General features: G+C 40.2%; 1 protein-coding gene across 1 annotated transcript in view; it reads right to left on the bottom strand.

Moving 5' to 3' along the window:
• Window positions 1-19,133, bottom strand: part of LOC134225820 (uncharacterized) — a 71,233-nt gene extending 52,100 nt beyond the window's left edge. The window contains exon 1 of the mRNA XM_062706191.1: window positions 18,607-19,133. The gene's annotated coding sequence lies outside the window, so the exon portion shown is untranslated. The remainder of the gene's footprint in view (window positions 1-18,606) is intronic.
• Window positions 19,134-19,582: the final 449 nt, after the last annotated feature.

Raw genomic sequence — 19,582 nt, 5'->3', positions numbered from 1 at the left:
GTTCCACAGAGTGAGGGCTGCCTCGGCAACAAGCGGGTGGCAGTGGGTGGTACCCACACACCCCCAAGTGGCGCACATGTGGTGCAAGCGAATGGGTGCTCGTAATACCCCCACAGAGTGGGATATCGAGTGTATGCACTCACAAAAACTCCGCATTATATTCATGAGTTCACACATGGATTTTTGCAATGGGGTAGCGAAATGGATTCCATATTTTCGTCACATATATTCCATGCGCCCACATGCATTGCATGAGTGTTCACATACTATCCATGTGGGTCATAGTATCCATGTGTGAATTCGTATGCAATTAAGTATGTGCAGACGCATGATATGCATATTTCAAAATACATGGATTTTTGCCATAAAGTATGTGTCGATTTTTCTGAGTGTGGGTGAGCACACAAGTAAGCATCGTATGGTACGCATGGTCGGTAGTGTTAGAATGACTGAAGTCGTGTGAGGCCTGGCAGGAGTGGCGGGGGCATATACCTCTGTGGCACCTCAGGATTAGGGGACACGTAAGTCTCGTTATGCCTGGCAGGAGTGTCGGGGGTTGATGCTTCTCGGGCGCCTCAGAAATTGGCGACGTGTAAGGAAAGCGGTGCCACTCCGTTGCAGGACGGGGTTACCACCACACTAATTTAGAATTATCTGAGCTTCGAAATGTCAACAGGAGGGTACCTCTTGCAAGGTACCTGACGACAGTATCAAAGCCCGGGTACGTGAGTTTTAGGCACGCGTGATTTGCCGGGTGTTCCATGCCCAAACGATGCACAGGAGGTGCACAGAGTGGAAACAAATGAGGGATGGGGTATTACGGGGGTATCACGGAGCGAGTGACTGAATGTCAGAGGAGTGGTGCCAGCGAAAGGGATGGAATGTATGAGCGAGTACACATGTAAGCCACGCATGGCACGGATGGTAATAAGAGTGGCAGTAGGTGGTACCCACACACCCGGAGTGGTGCACGCGCGGTATACGAGGAAAGACGCACACGCGGTGTGCGAGGAAAGTCCCTGATTGTCACGGAAGCGAGTGAGAGTAGGGCATTAATGGACTGCCTAGGCAGTGGAACTTCGAGTTATCGTGGCGGACAGTCGTAGATGGGATTACAGAAATTCTGCGTGGCACGTCTCTTCCACTAGCCACCCTGTCTCCCCAGGAGTCTGGTTGCAGATTCCGTCACCTTCGTCAAAAAAAAAAAAAAAAAACGTGAGCCTGTTACCGGTCATTGACCTTGAACAATCACCTAAAGGCTGATATGTGTGTTTTTTCCCAATAAAATATTAACCTTAATTAGAAAGCTAGATTTTGTTTACTAACCCTGAAATTCAAGTCATAATTAGTCTTTAGGAAGGCTCCAATTTCATTAAAATAAAAAATAAAAAAATAAAAACATTTGAATTATATTCGATTTTGCTTTTGGTTTATACTATATATGAAAAATTGTTAAATTTTGTTTAACACATATGTACTAACCTACTAACTGATTGAATTTGTAAAACTAAGCAGGAAGTTTAATTAGACACAACTAAAACTCAAAGGTGCAGCCCAATCGGGTTGTACGCAAAGGTGACGACTACGTAGCTATACGAAATGGAGGTATTTTTCATCATAATTTGTGTAAATTTATTAGCATTGTGCAAACTGCTCGGAGGTCAACCGAATCAAGAAACTGAAGGTAGCTCCCAGTTGGATGAACCAGCCGTGGAAAAGGAACGACTCATCGGCCGCATCGCCACTGAAGGCATTCGTCTATCTTTCAGTGGATATCATCAGAATCCTAGAAGACATTATGCTCACAAATGTCCGGACGAAAGGAAAAAAATACGCAGAATCGGAGGTGGCGCGAAACAAAACACAAATATATTAATTTGCAACGTTCGACTTCCGCCCGCGATGGAAGCGTACATGCATCGTTTTCTATAGCGCTGGTGGCAACGTGAGCAGGACTTAAAGAATAAATTACAACCAGTCCTTTTCAGGACTTAAACTATTTATCCAAGAAGAGGTTTTGACCGCTAGGAAAATTGTTTACCCAGACAAACAGACTGTTCGGCTGTTTAAACGACAATGACGATTTTGGAAAGATTTGTTGTTTTTAATAATGCGCCATTTGAAAAACTAAGGCAGCTAAACGACATTTTTCACTAAGGTGGCGTCTTCATCGATTTGGCCGTCGTCGACGGAAAGTGAAATTTTCTGCCAAGATTCTTTGGTTTTGTTTCGTTAGTTATTAGTAATGATATCGATTTTTTTCGGGTTACCAACGTTTGGCGACGACAGAAAGTTGCCCTTTGGTAGCACAACCACAAGCGCACTTCGGAGGGAGATGATGCAATGAGTTTGTTCAAATGGATGGCGTCAGTAGCAGTCAAATGGAATTTCCTCACAAGATTTTGATTATGTTTTGTTGTAGTTGAGGATTGAAAAGCTCCATTATTTGAAAAATATCGGTTCTTTACAGTACCATTATTTTACACAAGGGTAGTTTAATCCGGGATGCAAGAATGTTCATCAAAGTCCAAAATTAATAGTTTGGCGTTAACAGAAGGTTTTTCTTCGATAGAAGAATGAAAAGCGCGCGTCGGTGAGTGACAACGCAACAAATTTGTTCGAATGAATGGAATCGCTTACAGCAACCGAACTATCACGCCAAACGCCAATTCCACCGAATCAGTCCATTTTGCAATCAACCCTTTCTGTTCAGAAGATGCTGGTCCTGAGAAAGACCAATTTTGTGTCCCCAATGCACGTTTCCAATAACTAACTGCAACCCAATGCTTGTCGAAACGTTAGGGTTAGAATTCCACTTCGTGTTGTTATTGTTCGACGACCACTCGATGAGTTTTCGCTAAGACGCCACCATTTGGAATAAATTTTCAGCATCGCCACTGCATCGCACGGGATCGAAACAGACGTCATTTTTGTAATCAACTCTTTCTTCACATAAAATGCTGGTTTGTTGAGGTTGAATGACGACCACCAATTCGATGATTTTCCTTTGAAAATACTATCAGAGCGCCTTCGTGCTGCTGTGTTCGCTCCGCTGCGTCGGCTCTGCGTAAAATCTTATTTAACCGCTCTCTGCGAAATCCCTATCAAAATGGCTCTCGCGCGCTAGAAAGCAGCTTTCTTGTATTCAATAAATTAAGCCCGTTAGCTCCGCCCCTTTGTGGTCTGGTATAGGTGTAAATATAATGTGCACTCATAACGATTAATGAAGGGGCGGGGCTAATGAAATTACTTCATTAGATATAAGAAAGCTGGTTATCGACGCGCGTGAGCCATTTTGATCGGGACTCCACGAACAACGGACCGTTCGGAGGATGACAAATTTTAAGAATCTTATGAAATTTTCTCGCAAGATTCTGAATTTTGTTATGAGATGTTGTTTATCTAAGATGCGTATTGTTGCGAGGAATGACAACAGAAATTTGACTCAAGACGAAGTTTCTCCATACTACAAAACATTATCTTTCGGCATCTGTCTGTCCGAGCGACGTTCACCGATGGGTGGTTGCTGTAGAAAGTTCAACTGAGGTGGCGTCTTCATTGATTTTATACAAAAGGCACCATTTTATACAAAAAAGGTTGATCCGAAATAAACTTTCTTCAAAGTGCAAAACTCAATCGTAAATAGCAAATATGATGGCGTCGGAGGAGATGATGTAGTGAATTTTAATGGATGGAATCACTAACAGCAACCAAGCTACCACGCCAAACCCGATGCCACGGAAACAGTCCTTTTCGCAATTAACTCTCTTTTCGTAAAATGTTGGTCCTAGAAGAACCAATTTTCTTTCCCAATTCCATTCAAATAACTAATGCATCCAATCGCTGTCGACACCTTGCGCTGCAACTGTCCGACAGCCACTTGATGATTTTTCAAGCCTCCAAAGGTTGAAATAAATTTACAGCATTCAACACTGCCACCACTTCGTGTGCTGTGTCCGCTCCGCTGCATCGAATGTCGAACCCTCTCGTGGAATCCGATAAATGGCTGCGCGCCTCGAGACAGCAGCTTTCATTTAATAAATTGCTTAGCCCCGCCCCTTGTGAGCTGATATGGTTGTAAATATAATGCACTCAACGATTAATGAAGGGGGACTAATGAAATTACTTCATTAGATATAAGAAAGCTGCTTTTCACAGCAGCCATTTCATCGGTTTCCCGACAACGACCGATCGAGAATAATAAATTTAAGAATCCTGAAACTTTTTCACAAGATTGTTGCGAGAAACAGAAGTTTGACTCAAGACGAAGTTTCTTCATATTACAAAACATTTTCTTTCGGCATCAGTCTGTCCGAGCGACGTTCACCGAAGGTGGTTGCTGTAGATAGTTTCCACTGAGATGGCGTCTTCATTGATTTATCAAAGAAGGTTGATCCGACTATCCGAAATAAACTTTCTTCAAGTGTAAACTCAATCGTAAATAGCGAATTTTATAGCGCGTCGGAGGAGATGATGATGAATTTTAATGGATGGAATCACTAACAGCAACCAAACTACACGCCAAACCCGACCAAGAAACAGTCTTTTCGCAATTAACTCTTTCTTTTCATAAAATGTTGGTCCTGAGAAGAATCAATTTTTTTCCCAATGTTCCTTTCAACAATGACACCACAATTTGTATAAATTTTCAGCATCGGCACTGGCGGTGCGGGATCGCCACAGTGCTATTTTATGGTCAACCTTTTCTTCATATGAAATTCTGTTCGTTGAGGTTGAATGATCTGCAGCAACATATCGATTAGCGCCTCGTGATGCTGTGTTCGCTCCGCTGCGATCGCTTTGATGCGTCTGCTCGCGTGAAACCTTGTTCAAACGAGGATTGATCCAAATGCAAGTGATTGATTTTTGATGTCTGTACAGTGATGCATGAACGTGATTGGTTAGTTTATCTATTTCAAACTATCATCAATTATCGATAATAAATAGTTGAAAATCAGATAACAAATAAATACAAGAAGCGTTGACTCATCCTTGATCGAATGGTCCAAAAAATGAAAATCCATCGAGAAACGGCTAGATATTAAAGTAAGTCTATCATATTTTCGTGACGGTCCCGATTTTCGCAATCGTAAAGTGTACCCAATATAGAAAACACAGACGTAGTCCTACGTCAAAAAAACGTAAAACGCGCTGTGTAGTTTTTTAGGGTCATTACAAAATAATACTAAACCTATTCTAACTAGGTTACTAATTCGGTTGCTGAGTGTACGGAGCACGGCTAGCATCCCCAACGGATTGGAATGGAACGTTTACCCATTTCCGGAATCATCGGAGTCGACGGTCAGGGAATGAGAGAGAACGAAAGAGAGATGAGAGCTAAGCAGAAAGGTTGGACGATAACCGATGAACCAGAGTTGGAGAAGAACAGCAAGTCAGACGGTTTGGTTTAACGCCGCGATTTGATAAAAGAGACAACTGTGTCGTGGAAACGGAGTAGTGGTCCTAAGTATTTGGAAATCGGAATCTAAAGGGTTCGCAGATAGTTCGGAAGAAGTTATATTCCCTCCCGACCAACAGAAGCCTTCTGGTTGGTCAGAGAATCGGTGAGCCGTGTTTGGCCCGCAACCAGTGACCCCATGTTCCAGAGCCATATACCCACGTGTAAGACACCTGTTCCCTGTGTTAGAAGCAGTGGCATTGCTCCAGGGAAGACAGCAGCAAGTTACCAGAAAGCCGTCGAGCCTTATCCACCCCGATGTTTCCGGAAGTGAGTGTGCAGATAGTTACCTGAGTCCCCACGTCATTTCGGTGGCTATACACGGTCTAGGTGCGGGAATCGGTCGACAAGAAGGTGGCATCTTGGCGAGGCCGGCTGGTTCGCCCTGCCTCGTCAACGACTCTACCGATTTGATTTCCCCTACGTGAGCACTGAACGCTGACCAACGTAATAGCAGCCAGGACGAAATTTAAACCGGTGGCCGAGCTTAGATTCAAGCAGAGTATCGTCGAGAACGCGGAGAAGAATTGCCAAGTCATCGAATACCGAAAGTGAGCGTGCAGATAGATAAATGAGTCCCCACGTCATTTCGGGTGGCGTATACACGGTCTAGTGCGGGGAATCGGTCGACAAGGAGGTGGCATCCTGGCGAGGCCGCAGGTTCGCCCGCTCGTCAGTGACTGTAACCGATGTGGTTTCTACCGTGAGCACCTCTTCGATCGGTACATTGCCCGAAGATCCAGGTATGTCAATGCTCTCAATCTCGTTCTCCCGCATGTTAAAGGGCCCCAACAGCTGATCGGCCGCATCGTTCCCTTTATTCCTCTCTCCCCCTTACCTTTCCTATGCACGTTGAAAAAAAAGGTAAAATGAAAATCTCAAATTTCTTATTATTTATCAGACTATGAGCCTTAGGTATGCATGCAAGTCCGTCTCTATGCGATTGTCCTTTGATGTGTCGATGTCCACTTTGCATATCTGGAGTCCTCCAAGTACGTGAAAGCCAGCCCTGAACCAAAGAGTAGCCCTGAGCTAGCCGTGACTTACAAGCCGTGGCAACACACACGAGCTAGGTACTACTTTCATATTGCAGAGGCACGTGATCTCGTGGTGACCGATCAATGAGGGGATTTGCAGATTGAAGATCAAATGCTGGATCTTCAACTTTAGCACACCACGTCCACAGCATCCGTACTCCAGAACCTCTGATGAAGTTAAGGACACATTCAACGCGCAGCTCGAATATGAGTACGATAGCTGCTCAAGCCACAACGTCAACATTATCATAGTAGATGTAATCTCTCAGGTTGGTCAGGAAGTGAAGTTTAGACCGACTATTGGAAAGTTCCGTGCCCTCGGCTGACGAACGACAACGGCCTACGACTAATTGAATACGCTGCCTCAAAAATTATGGTCATTCACAGCACCTTATTCCTGCACAATCTGGAGATGCGGACAGAATCAGAAATCGAGAATTAATCTAGGACATAGCTTTTCTGCTATGTCATTTAGAGACCTCCTCAGCTGTGCGGTAAGAACGCGGCCATACAAAAGCAAGCACCAGCACTGAGAGGTGGGTGGGTTCTGATTCTCGGTGCCGGTCTAGAGCATTTTTCGAAGTTAGGAAATTGTCTCGACTTTGGACATAAAAAGTATCATCGCGCTAGCCTCATGACGTATACGAATGCAAAATAGGTAACCTGCTAGAAGCCTCGCAGTTAATAGCTGTGCTTAACGTTTTCCTGACGGAATTAATTTTCAAATAACTCGCGTTTGAACACGCCATTCGATTACTGGAAGCATCGTATTAACTGTAATTTTATTTTTTTCACGCATGCTGCGACGGTAAGGCAAATGCTGAAGCAAAACTGAAAAATAAAAATTACAGCTGTGTGCTGCTTCAATATCGAATGGTGTACCTTGAAAAACGCGAGTACTTTGAAAATTGGATTCATTCAGGAGTGACCTCTAACTAGAACACTAAGCTGCGGAAAGGCGGCAGCTCTGTCCCAGTGTGGGGATGTAATGCCAATGAGAAGAAGAAGAAGCTTTTCTGCAGAAGATTCTACAATCTACAATGCTTAAAGATGCTCACAACTTTCTCTCTGTATCAAAACAATACAAATTTTGCAAAGGACCAACAAGCGTCCAGTGTATTGAAAAAACTTTGGCCTTGTGAGAAGCCTATATAGTTTTAGTACACTGAGGAAACTGAAGACGGTGACACTTACCTGTTGAGTAATCGATATACGTATCTGTCAAAGCTACTAATAACAGTAGGTGGAATTAAAATATGAGATAGTTACCTTGAAATTCAAAAACTACTTTTCTCTTGTTTCGTAATACCGATGAATCCAATGGTAGCATGTTGAGCAAAGCATCGAACGCTTTGTTCGGCGTGCATCTCATTGTATCATTGGCTTATTGAAAGAGTAGCTAAGAGTGATCTAATGTTGTTTATATGTCTTAAATTTTGCGAAAGTTATAATAAAGGAATCCGTAAATCATTTACTATCCGTAATCATTTGCTACGCACCAAAACGTGAAACCTTACTTTCACCGACAATGAGCGTATTGCTTCATACTCAGACAAATCCTGGTCCACGAAATAGGGAGAAAGGTTGAAAGCTTCAGTTCGCATGTGGGAGACTTTGTCTCCCCTGTTTTACCATGAACCGAAGTTATTTTGTTATAGCATGTTTTCTGCTACAGATTCTCTGGACAAATAATTATTATGTAGTCACGTTTTTTTAACTAATGACCTAAATCATTCTAAAGGATAGGTTGAACATTTGCCTGTATTACGATATGTTTTCAAGATGTACCGCCATCGGGGGTGACAATGGGTCTGGGGGGTGAGAATGGGTCATCGCTCTCACCGGGAGCCTGGAGGTCGTAGAGCAAAATCGCTCAAAAAGGTCTCTTATATTTTAGTCTTCTTGCCCTCAGATACATTTAATCCATTCTACAAGCATTCTAAGTAGTTGATTACCGACGACGGTAATGAATAAAACAAAATTTAAATTCAATGCTTTAATTGTGTAAATTTAAAAACCTAAAACAACAAAATATTTTCATGTTTTTATTTCATTTTTATTTGTTTAGCAAATCAAGTGTTATTCCCTATACTTCATTATTATATTTCAATATTTGAAACCAAAGCTCAATTCTTTTTCAATTTCGAGTTTTTATTTCATTTTACTAGTTTAGCAAACCAAGTTTCATTCCCTCCTATCCTTCACCATTATAAATTTCAATATTTGAAGTCAAAGCTCAATTCTCTTTCAATTTCCAGAGAGCCACCGTCAAGGCGAATTGCCGGTGTGCTCTATCCACTGCGATGGGCATAAACAATTCGAACTTTCTCATGCCATTATATTTCATTTCCGAATTACATTCACATTGATCCACCGGTAAGGAATTGAATAATTACCATAATCCAAAAACGGCAAGCCGGTGTTCAATAGCCTTTTGCACGCCATACATGATCTGCGAACTACAAACAAACTCACACATTCGGTGTGGCATACGAGTTTTATAAAAATGGAAGTCTACTGACAGTTAGTCGATCGCGTCTCATCATCGGAGGTGGGCGAGATTAATAAGTCATTCACCGTGACCGTGGTGTTCATGACGATGATATTAAATGTAAATTGAAATAACCAAGCCTAGCAGTGGAAGTTTTTTCAATAATATAAACCAAACAAAATTTCAAGAGTTAATTTTTCGAGACAAGCCAGCCCAGGGCTGAAAGTCTCGCTGATAAAGACAAATAAAAGTAAATTTTTAATTGAAATGATGCCTAATTTTGTAAAAATGTTAAAGTACAATGTCCTACAACATATGAGACACATTTAGATTTATTATCATTAGGGGAAGGTGGGTAGACTTGATCCCTGGGGAGACTTGATCACTCCCTGTTTTATCGTGAACTAAAGTAGTTTTGTTCTAGCGTATTTTTTTAAATAACTCCTCTAAACAAATGACCTTTATGTGGTGAGTTATTTTTTGGACAACCTTATTTATTCTGCAGGGCGATTTGTATGTTTTGACCTTCCCAAAGATTTTTTTATTGGCCACGCAAAATTTGAACTACTTTTCATAACAATGACCGAATGCTTTCGTTTTTCACAGCGCAAAGCCATAAATATGCTTAATGATCTGTACTAATGAAAATGTCAAATGCCATCAAAGTTTTAGGATATTTGGATTTGAAGTTATTGCCTCAATGTGGGACACTTGATCCCCATTAGTCACCCATACAAAATTTGGCGAAAAATTCAAAAAAATTTAATCTGTATTCAGGCTTCTAATTTTTGTAGATTTGACAAATGTGATGAAGTTTTGGCAGGAAAAAATATTTATTGCGTAGATATCATAAAAGGGATCAAGTCTCCCCAAATTTTAAAATTGCATGTGCTGTCGAATTCAATAAAAAAAGTCGTTCATGTATACGCACAGCAATTCGAAAATTCTGTATATTTTGAAGGAAAAATATTTAAAAAATCTGAGGACACCTTTCTAATTTTATAAAAGCAAGTTCTTGGAGAGGGATCAATTTCCCCCGAAAATTCAAAAAAGTCGATTTTTGACAGCACTCCAAAAAAACGATTGTGTATCAATAACAACAATAATTTAAGGACTGTCATACATCAGTAAAGTTAAATACTAAATTTCTTAGAGAGTCTGTGTGGAAATCGCGTATGTTTATTTATTTTTGGCTGTGGTACATCGGAAATCAGAAAAGCGGATCAAGTCTACCCAGTCTCCCCTACGTTAGAAACGGAAGCATTGGCCAACAAATATGCCATTCCGTGCCAATGCATCTTTTCTAGCTCAGTGTGTCACAGTAGGTAAGTAAGCTGCGGTCACAACTTTTACCCGTACCGCTTTGCAGAGGAGACATTTCTGTTATGGTTCACTCTCGAGAAAAGTGTAGGACTATAGCGTGCCGAACTGAGCAATTTTCCTCGAAGTGAACATGCCCACGCGTCACCCGTCGCCGTATATTTCCTTTCGTTTCACCGAGCTTCATGGTTTCAAGTATTAGTCCATGTACAGCAGTGACCAACCGCATGGGATCTTGATTAGCCATCCTTGGGTAGAGGTTTTTACTACGTAGCGTTTCAAACTTGAAACAAGCGGGAATGCTTTCAAGGCCTGCCGGATAAATGATGGTCATTTGAATGGGAGAAATTGGGGTCGACTGAGCGTAGGCTCCTAAAGCCCGAAGGTTTCTTATCGTTGTTGGGTGTACTACACAGATAACTTGTTATTTAAATGTTCACTTTTTGCATCAAGAGAAAATAAAATTACGCCAGATTTCCCATATAACGGTACATCTAGCAGTTGCCGCTATGTGTGCAGAGATTGAACCAGTTTCTATTGACAAGTTTGGAAGCTAATAGCTTGCTCGTGATTTTGTTGTTGGCGACCCTAATTAAGACTAATCAATATTGTTTTGTTACAACTCTTAATTCGTATTAGAATATAATATTTTGTTTGCATAAGACAGATTCTCAAAGCTAAAATTAAATCCTAAGATATATGCACGTCGTTCAGGATGAATGTAATATTCCAAAATTAGGTTGTTGTTATGCCTACTACACTGAACGAAAACAGCATCCTGGAAACGAATGATTTGCAATTTCCACTATCTGGAACATAGCTCATCCTGCAATCATGCGACAGATTTGGTCGGATGATTCACCTTCGCAAATTCGACTGGCAATCATCCGATGAACGTGATATTTTCATGCCATTGCCAGATGTATGTTCCTCATAATAGTCTCACTGTATATACAAATGATATTCATCCAAATATCGGATGATGATTAGAACAGTCGTGCCTCATGATCAATCACAATTATTCGAAGCCGAAACGATGAAACGATGCATCTGCGGCGCATCGATCACATTTTTTTCGCGCGGCTGTTAAGTCATCATATTTACTCGACTTGCAGAGGTGAAGAGGAATTCGCAGACTGTTTTCCCGGAAATTCGGTAAGTACAAGTCATATGTATTCTTGAAAAGTGATCCGAAAACAACTTTATCTGAAAAAAAATACAGAAAAATAAACCGTTTATTAAACAGTTTTATTACTTCAACAAACAAGATGTCCGTCACAGTAACTTACGGACCAGACAGAGTAATCAGAAATATTCAGGGCGTCAACTGCGGCGGCGCAGCAACGGCATACAAACGATAATGTAAGTGGATTCCAAATTCCGTTTGTATCGAGTTGATCACCTAGGCTAGGTGTACCAGTTGTCGCACTAGTGCTTTATATGCCAAATGACCAATAAAATCACCGCAAACCAAGTTCATATCGATAAAGCATATTCATATTACACGATAACACCTTTGATTTCCTCCAAAACAAGCAAAGCATAATTGTAAAAATTGATTTTGCTTAATTTCCAACGTCCTTTGCACCAGTTGTCGCACTAGTGATCCCAATTTGGCCAGTCCCATAAGAAAACAATGGGATTTATCAAATAAGGAACCAAAATTAAGAATAGTGCCACAACTGGTGCATGCGTTCCTATTATGGATTAATCAACTTTGAGGATAATTATAAATTTTATTGTGATTTTCACAGCTGTTCTAAGGAGCAGGAAGTAAAAGCTTTCGCTTGATACGTAAAGTCCACCTATATGCCTTTTACTTATTTTTTTTTTAAATAGTTGTTCTTATGTATGGCGACAATTGGTACACCAACTTTAAGGTCCCCCCAAACACACGCGACGCGACAGTCGCGACGCGATTCTATCGCTTGGCGACAGCGATTATGTCGCCGTTGATATGGAAGCGTAAATAGAACATTGCACTGCAGCGACCCAATATTTAAACTATCAATTTTTAAACTATCAATCAATATTTAAACTACCTTCCTTTGATTGACATCTGTATCCCAATCAGAAAAAGTCTATTCTATCATACATTTCCAATAGGAAAATATTCCGAATGTCTTACGAATGATCGTCATCCAGAAAGAGCATAACAATCGTAAAGGAGCGGACGCAATACACTTTTCAGTCATTCTTAGGAGGATATTTTGGTTCAGTGTACACATTAGTCACTGGACAACGTACAAATGATATCCCCGGCAGGGTTCCTTTCCCAAAACAAGCTTAAAAATCAATGATATTTTAATGTATTATTTCGTCGAAACTCCTCCGCAATCGAAGCGACTTTTTGCGGGTTTTTATAGAACCGATGCAAAGAGTATTGTAGTTAATATACAAACATTTTGATTTAATCCCATTGAAGTTTAATGTAATTTTTTACGTAAAACTATCGCATAGTTTTGGATTTTTTTACTTATTCCCACCAAAACTAGAATAGAAAGAATATAAAGGGCATTGCCCTTTTTTCAGATGTCCTAGGCTGTCCAAACTGTTCTGGAGTACAAAATCCTCGGATGTATCAGCAAATATGTCCAAGAATATGTAGGGTAAATCCGGGTGAGATGCCGTGTCGGTATATTAAGTGGAAAAATCATGTATAAAATACAAAGACCTAGATATTGCACGGGATTGGGAGGAGAATCCTGCCAAAAAAATCCAGGGGTTCTTGGCTAATTGTTTCTTTGTTAAAAACATTGATTTAAAATTAATGATATTTGCACAAGAAACGATTCCGACTCAATCAGTGTCGTTTTTTTATCGTTATCATGCGTGCTCACTACTTAAAATATCACAATAATGAGAAACAAATCAATTTGCGCCCTATTTCTTATTTTTTGGTTGTAATTAATATGAGTTCATGTTACGAATTGTAAGAGCAGATACCCCACACAGGAAAATCAGGCGAGGAGCATTTCAATAAAGAATATTAGGCCAGAGGAAAACGCAATATGTGCAATTTATTGTGGGAGGAAAACAACAAAATAAATCCATATTAATGACTAATATCCTAAACTGTGTATTATAATACAAATATGAATGATTATGTTTCTCTAAGTTCGTTCAACGTCAAAAACAAATTATAATCTCCATTTCTACAACATCTCTCACGTGCGGCGTCTCCCCCTGAGGTGCGGGGTCTCACCCGGATTTGACTTTTTTATTAAAATATAAATACATAATACAGCCCGTTTTTCTTTGTTTTGCAAATGTCTTGAATGTGTAACTCGCTAGCTCAATGGGTCGGTAAATCTGAGGGTCGTTGAATGTATATCCTACCCCATACACGAACCTCAACTCAGTTGAAGCAGGAACGAATCGTAAAGAAACACCTTCTCAGGGATGTTCTCTGTGTCGGAGTAAAATAGGGTTTGAAGCTAATAGGGTAAATCACACTATTTTGAGTTACTCGGAAGGCGAGGCTTGGACGGTTGCTTTGTGAACCCGGTTGAAACGGAACAAACGCAAATGGTGAAAATTTCATAAATCAGGGCTAGTCTCCAAATAAATCTCTACCACTGAATTTCGCTTAACTAACAAAAGGGTTTATTACTCTCATTGCGACGTCACATGAGGTGGGTACTTAGCTGTATTGCATGCATGCATTTTGGTGGTACAGATCCGGATCCTTGGAAGTGGTAGGTGTTGACGGACGACATTGACCAGCCAGCGGATGTCGTGAGATTGGCGATGCTCGGTTATAGCCAGCGGTTAACAGATTGAGTCGAGTTGGCAGTCTCCAACGAGTGTTTAATTGCCGATTCGATGTGGCATCTTGCGGTTGTCGGAAGGTTGGTCTGTTGATGCGGATCAGTTGCCAGCGGGATGACCGAGTGATTCGGGAAAATTGCCGACGATTTCCGGTATGATTGGCTCCTTGGCCGCTGTTGGTTAACTTGGGTTGGTTTACCGAAGATTCACGCCACGAGGAGCGACGCACGCATATTTCCACACGCCGAACGAACCAGATGGCGATTGTGGTTGGCTTGGCCTCAGATCTTCTCGGGCGGACTTGTTGTACTTCTGGCCTTGACGGAAAGAAAAAGGCCCTTTGTGTGGATCTTTTTCTATGTTTTTCTGTTTGTTTCACTGATAATTGTTTCGTTTTCTAGGCCAGTTATTGTTTACATATTTTTGTACTTTTTTCCTTTAGATATTTACATTGATGCTCTATTTGATTGCACCTGTCTCTTGGCCATTCTAATTCTCAAACTATTGTAGTTATCCACGCGCGCACTACTATTCCGTTCGAGAAACTGGCACCAAAGGGGTCCTGGTGTGAGATAATTATAGCTTTTATAAAGTTTTGTCTTATACAAAAGCTATGATTATATTTTTTCTTGACGTTTATGCTTCAATTTTCTGCACCCTAATGTTTGCTCTAACCTAGTGACATCTGTGGGTGAGCGTTAAGCACTCAGGGCTGCAAATTTTTTTCCCGCGTTTAAACTGCTCGAACCTCGTTTGACATAAGTGTTCGGTACGAGTAGGAATGGAACAGGTTCACTCACACTGACATGACCATCGTGGAGTGACTGTGTTTTCAATACATTTGTTTACAGGGTTGTATTCGGTAGGGGAAATGAAAAGGACTTGTGGTGGAGCCAACAAGCACAAATGGAACCGAACGGTTACAAATGACACAATGTAGTAGGATCCCTAAACTATCAGAGACAATAAGAAGAGTTTCAATATAACGCATTGTTCAGGAGAAATATCGATTTTTCAAAAGCTGTAGCATCTCATCCGGATTTACCCTATGTGAATATTACAGGATCTCCTAAATGTCCTGCAGTTCAGAACATGCAATCTACCTGACCAACCAAGTCCTGAATAAAGTATCCGCTCATCGTTAAACATCCCAGTGAGTCTATTGACTCTATTTTATTTACTCTATTTACTCGGCTACTTTAATAGTCTTTCTAACTAATTTCCAAGGGAGCTTTGTTCCACATCGCTCATATCCTTGAGTCAGTGGTCCTTTCATTAGCGGTTCATAGAGGATTAACCTTATTATAGAGAAAAAATATGTAGGCCCTTTTAGTGGAATGTTTTCAACTGTCTAAGACGAGTTTAGTACTTTCCATCCATCCATGGAAAGTACTAAACTCGTCTTAGACAGCTCATTATAGATCCTTTTTGGTTCTTCGAAACGTCCTACGGTTCAGAACATTTGATCTATCCAATGAACTAATTTATGAATGATTTATGATATAAAATTTGTATAGGTCCATGGAGTTGATATGGGTTCAATCTTACTACAGACTATGTTGTTCTTTAAAACGTCCTGTAATTCATAATGCTTGAACTATCTGATCATTCAAGTATGTGGTGATATTCGAATTGACTTTGCTCTACATCTCCTTAGTCCTTAGTAGGGATGAATCGATACTAGTAAATACGAGTAAATACTCGATACTTTTGATTCAATAACAAGTACTTTTCCAAATGACCGGATGAGCTGCTGAAATTCCTTGATTATGATGATTCCCTGATTCCCGAATCCTAATCCCCGTCCATTCTTAAACAATGTAAACCTAACCTCGGGTCACCACGAATACGTTGGCTTATTTCCCTCTCTTACTAATTTAATAGTAAGGTTATGTCGATTGTACATATCACGAAGAAACGTGGCTGCGTAAAGTGTTATACACGCCTGAGCCTACTAAATGAACAAACTTGAAAAAAAAAAAAGTACTTTTGGAATCGATACTTTGATATCCGATACCAATTAAGTATCGAATTGAAGTACTTGAATCAATCGAGTACCCGATTTAAAGCCTATTAAATCTAATAAACCTTAATAGAAACATTGGTATTTTCTTCGAAATAGTCTTCTAAATTTTCGTATTCAATTCTAATATTTTTTCTGCCACTCTGCTTATTGCGGTCTATTAGTCTATTTCACAATAGTGAACTAAGCTTTATTATATAGATTTCTAATGATTCATTTAGAATTGAGGAACGTAAATGTGGCATATTCTCAATTCTAAAGTGACCAGACGTCTCGTATTACATGGGATAGTCCCAGACAGTGAATTTGAAAGAATATGGAATCCGTAGAAAATCCTAGGAATCTAAAAGCATTGCAATAAACTTAAGGGTCTGGGGAATGTGGGAAATTAGTTTGTTGTACGGGATCAAGAATATGTAAAAATATTCTGAAAAGTTTAGGTCATGACTATGATCTGAGTCGGAAGGCTCTGAGTCACTTCCAGGATCTGAAAATCGGGATATTAGAAAATGTGTAAAATCTGAAGCATCCAAAGATCTAAAAAATCTGTAAAATCAGGAGGATGCCTGAAGCAATTGAAAATAAAAAAAAACACTTTGCTAAAGGTTTTTTCAAACTTAACACTTACATCGAATAAAGGACGGAAAATACCCAATGTACCAGTGTTTGCTCGAATAATTTCTACGACTGAAGCGGGAATCGAACCCTCAGCTCATAATACATAACAAACATACACACATATACTACATCATACGCTCAGACGACCGGCACAGCAAACCGCACGGTTACGAGATCAAGATTGTAAAACATTTCTTTCAAAAATGTTGACAAAATCCAAAGTAATCGTTTCTAAGAAATCGAGTAGTTTGCATCATACTGGGTGTTGAAGGTTGATAGGACACAAACTTCTTTTGAAACGATTTGATAAGCGAAATAAATAATGTATAAAGTGTCCTGGATTGATTCAAGAAAAAACTGGCAACTGTACTAAAATATCCTCAAACTCGATAGTAAATGGCTCAAACATGGTAGGTCTGTCTAGGGTAGGTCCGAGCAGGGGAAGTTAGCTCATAAATACCTCATTCTGTTATTGACACCATACTCTGTTATGAACTAGCCTGGCATAACAGGTAAAACACCAAAGGAGTAATACCAAGAATTAATATGCACGATAGTTCAGGCATAACATAATTTGTTATTACAATACCAAACGCATCACAAATTATTATTGTTAGGTATTGAAATTCCTTAGACTGTTATTCCTAAAGTATTTTGCAAGTACTTCTTTGGTATTAGTTTTTGGTATTTTACTTCTTATGCTTTTTGAACCGTATTGGATATGTACCGATGATGAGGACATTGCGAAAGCTCTGATTGATCTGGTAGATTCCTCGAGTTGAACTAGAGAGCGTTTTGGAGAACCTTGAACAGCTTGTTTTCATGTAAATTGATCACCAGATTAACGTTCAGGATAACTAAACAATGTGGTATAGGATTCAACCATTTCAGATTCAGTTGTATGGTCTCATTTGGATATCTGGGTGTTCAACGTATAGTCAAACTCGACCTCCAATATTTTCCTAACCGAATCAATCCACTCCTAATATCAATATAATTGTTGGTTATAACAGTTCTAAAAGTGATACAAAGAATGAAAAGTATTCTGAACTTCTAACGGCGTTGCAGTCTAGGATAACCAAAACGAAAGTTTTAGATTTTTCCCGACGTTTCGACTCTATTTCGAGTCTTCTTCAAAGGGAAAATTGAAGAAGACTCGAAATAGAGTGGAAACGTCGGGAAAAATCTAAAACTTTGTATTCATTCCATTTTGAAATAAGAAAATGTTCATCGCGCCATGCGTGTTTGTATGATAATTAAAAATGGCAAAATGTTTTTAACTTCGGATCAAAATGATTGTTCGTGTTTACCAGGATATTCAACGCGTAGCTCCGTAAAACTACTTAAAAACTGTAGATCTGTAATCAGTGCCCTACAATCAGCTGTATAGCGGATCTGGAATTTCTCTTGATTATTTCCGCAAGGATACCGCGCCGCCATTCATAAATAATTTATTGCCGGCTGGTTAACGTTTACGAATTCGTATGTGCTGCTGTGAATGCCGATCACTTTCTTTTCTATATCTTTCCATAGCGTAGCACACAAAACAATCACTGCATATGATGACGACTATTGCCGCGTGATTCACGGCTCAATGCTGAAGAAAATGTAAATAACCGACTTATCGTTACGTTTTGCTATGGCTAACACGCTCATCACCAGTCCACAACCCCGATGATCAACAGTAGCTGGTGGAGAGCGCTCACTTTCGTTAGAGGTTGTTGTCGATCGATGATAGGCCAAGAAAGCCGATGAAGATTGCAAACAGGGCTAATGCAGAGGTGCGACTATTTCACTTTCAATTGGAAAAGTCGTTAAAAGAAGGACGAGGTTCGTGTCATTTGGTACATGTAAATCTCCTGTGGTGCGATCGCCGTGTTCTACTTACAAACTTGTTTCAATGTCGGATGAATTGCCGTGAAATGTGAGCTGCTTAATAGTTGATGTTGATCTAGTTTGGTCTTCTTCGGTTGGTTTGCGAATCGAGATCGACTGTACACTGCACGCTATTATAAATAAATAAGCACTCTTACAAACACTTCGAAGTGGCTTTTTTTGACTCACTGGTCAGTGGTTTTTCGGCTCACTATGCCAAAAACTGAAGCTACTTATTTCATTTACACTTCACTTTGCGTCAAATTTAATGCACATTACACTCTGAACGCATCGAGACATCTATCTTCTATGCTCGTATGATTTTTTGCACGAGGTTTTACGCTGCTTTTCTTCAACCGTCAATCGACGCCGCCGCACAGTGTTGAGAAATCTTGGAACAACTCGCCGGACGCACTCGCGCTACATGCACCACGCCGACTCGATACAAACTTTGCGCGCCGCCGCTTTAGGAACGACAACAGAAACACGTCGTATTTCGCCAGAGTCCCTGGTAAAACTGTTGGCTTCGAGTGAACGCAGCGAATGAAGGTTGGAGCTGGTTGGTCCAAACCAAACAGTGAAGGCAAAAGAGTAAATTCACCGACCCCCTATCGATGGTGGTTCAGAGTCTGGTGGTCGGAAAGTCGTGCAAAATGCCACAATCAACAGCGATGTTGTTATTGATGAGGGAAGCCGCACTAAAACGGCACAGGAGCGAAACATTTTTATATTATTCAACTGTAATAAAAACTGTGGTTGCGAGTTTGTTTTCATTATGGTTCAAATTGGGTATGAGATTACAATATTTTTTTGAAATGCATTTTTATATTTACCACTTTTTCAATTTCTGAAACGACTAGTACTGTACACCACTAAAGTCAGTGGATGGTCATACTAACCTCAAACTACTACCCTCTTTTCTATGATCTTCGTTTCTAAAATAAACTTTGAAAATTTGTTCAAATTGTTATATAAATTTGAACAATTGG

This window comes from Armigeres subalbatus, chromosome 3 (assembly GCF_024139115.2).
Source record: "Armigeres subalbatus isolate Guangzhou_Male chromosome 3, GZ_Asu_2, whole genome shotgun sequence".
In the NCBI taxonomy this organism is placed as follows: Eukaryota; Metazoa; Arthropoda; class Insecta; order Diptera; family Culicidae; genus Armigeres; species Armigeres subalbatus.
Note: the sequence above shows the minus strand (reverse complement) of the source record. Positions and strands in the feature narration are given on the sequence as shown.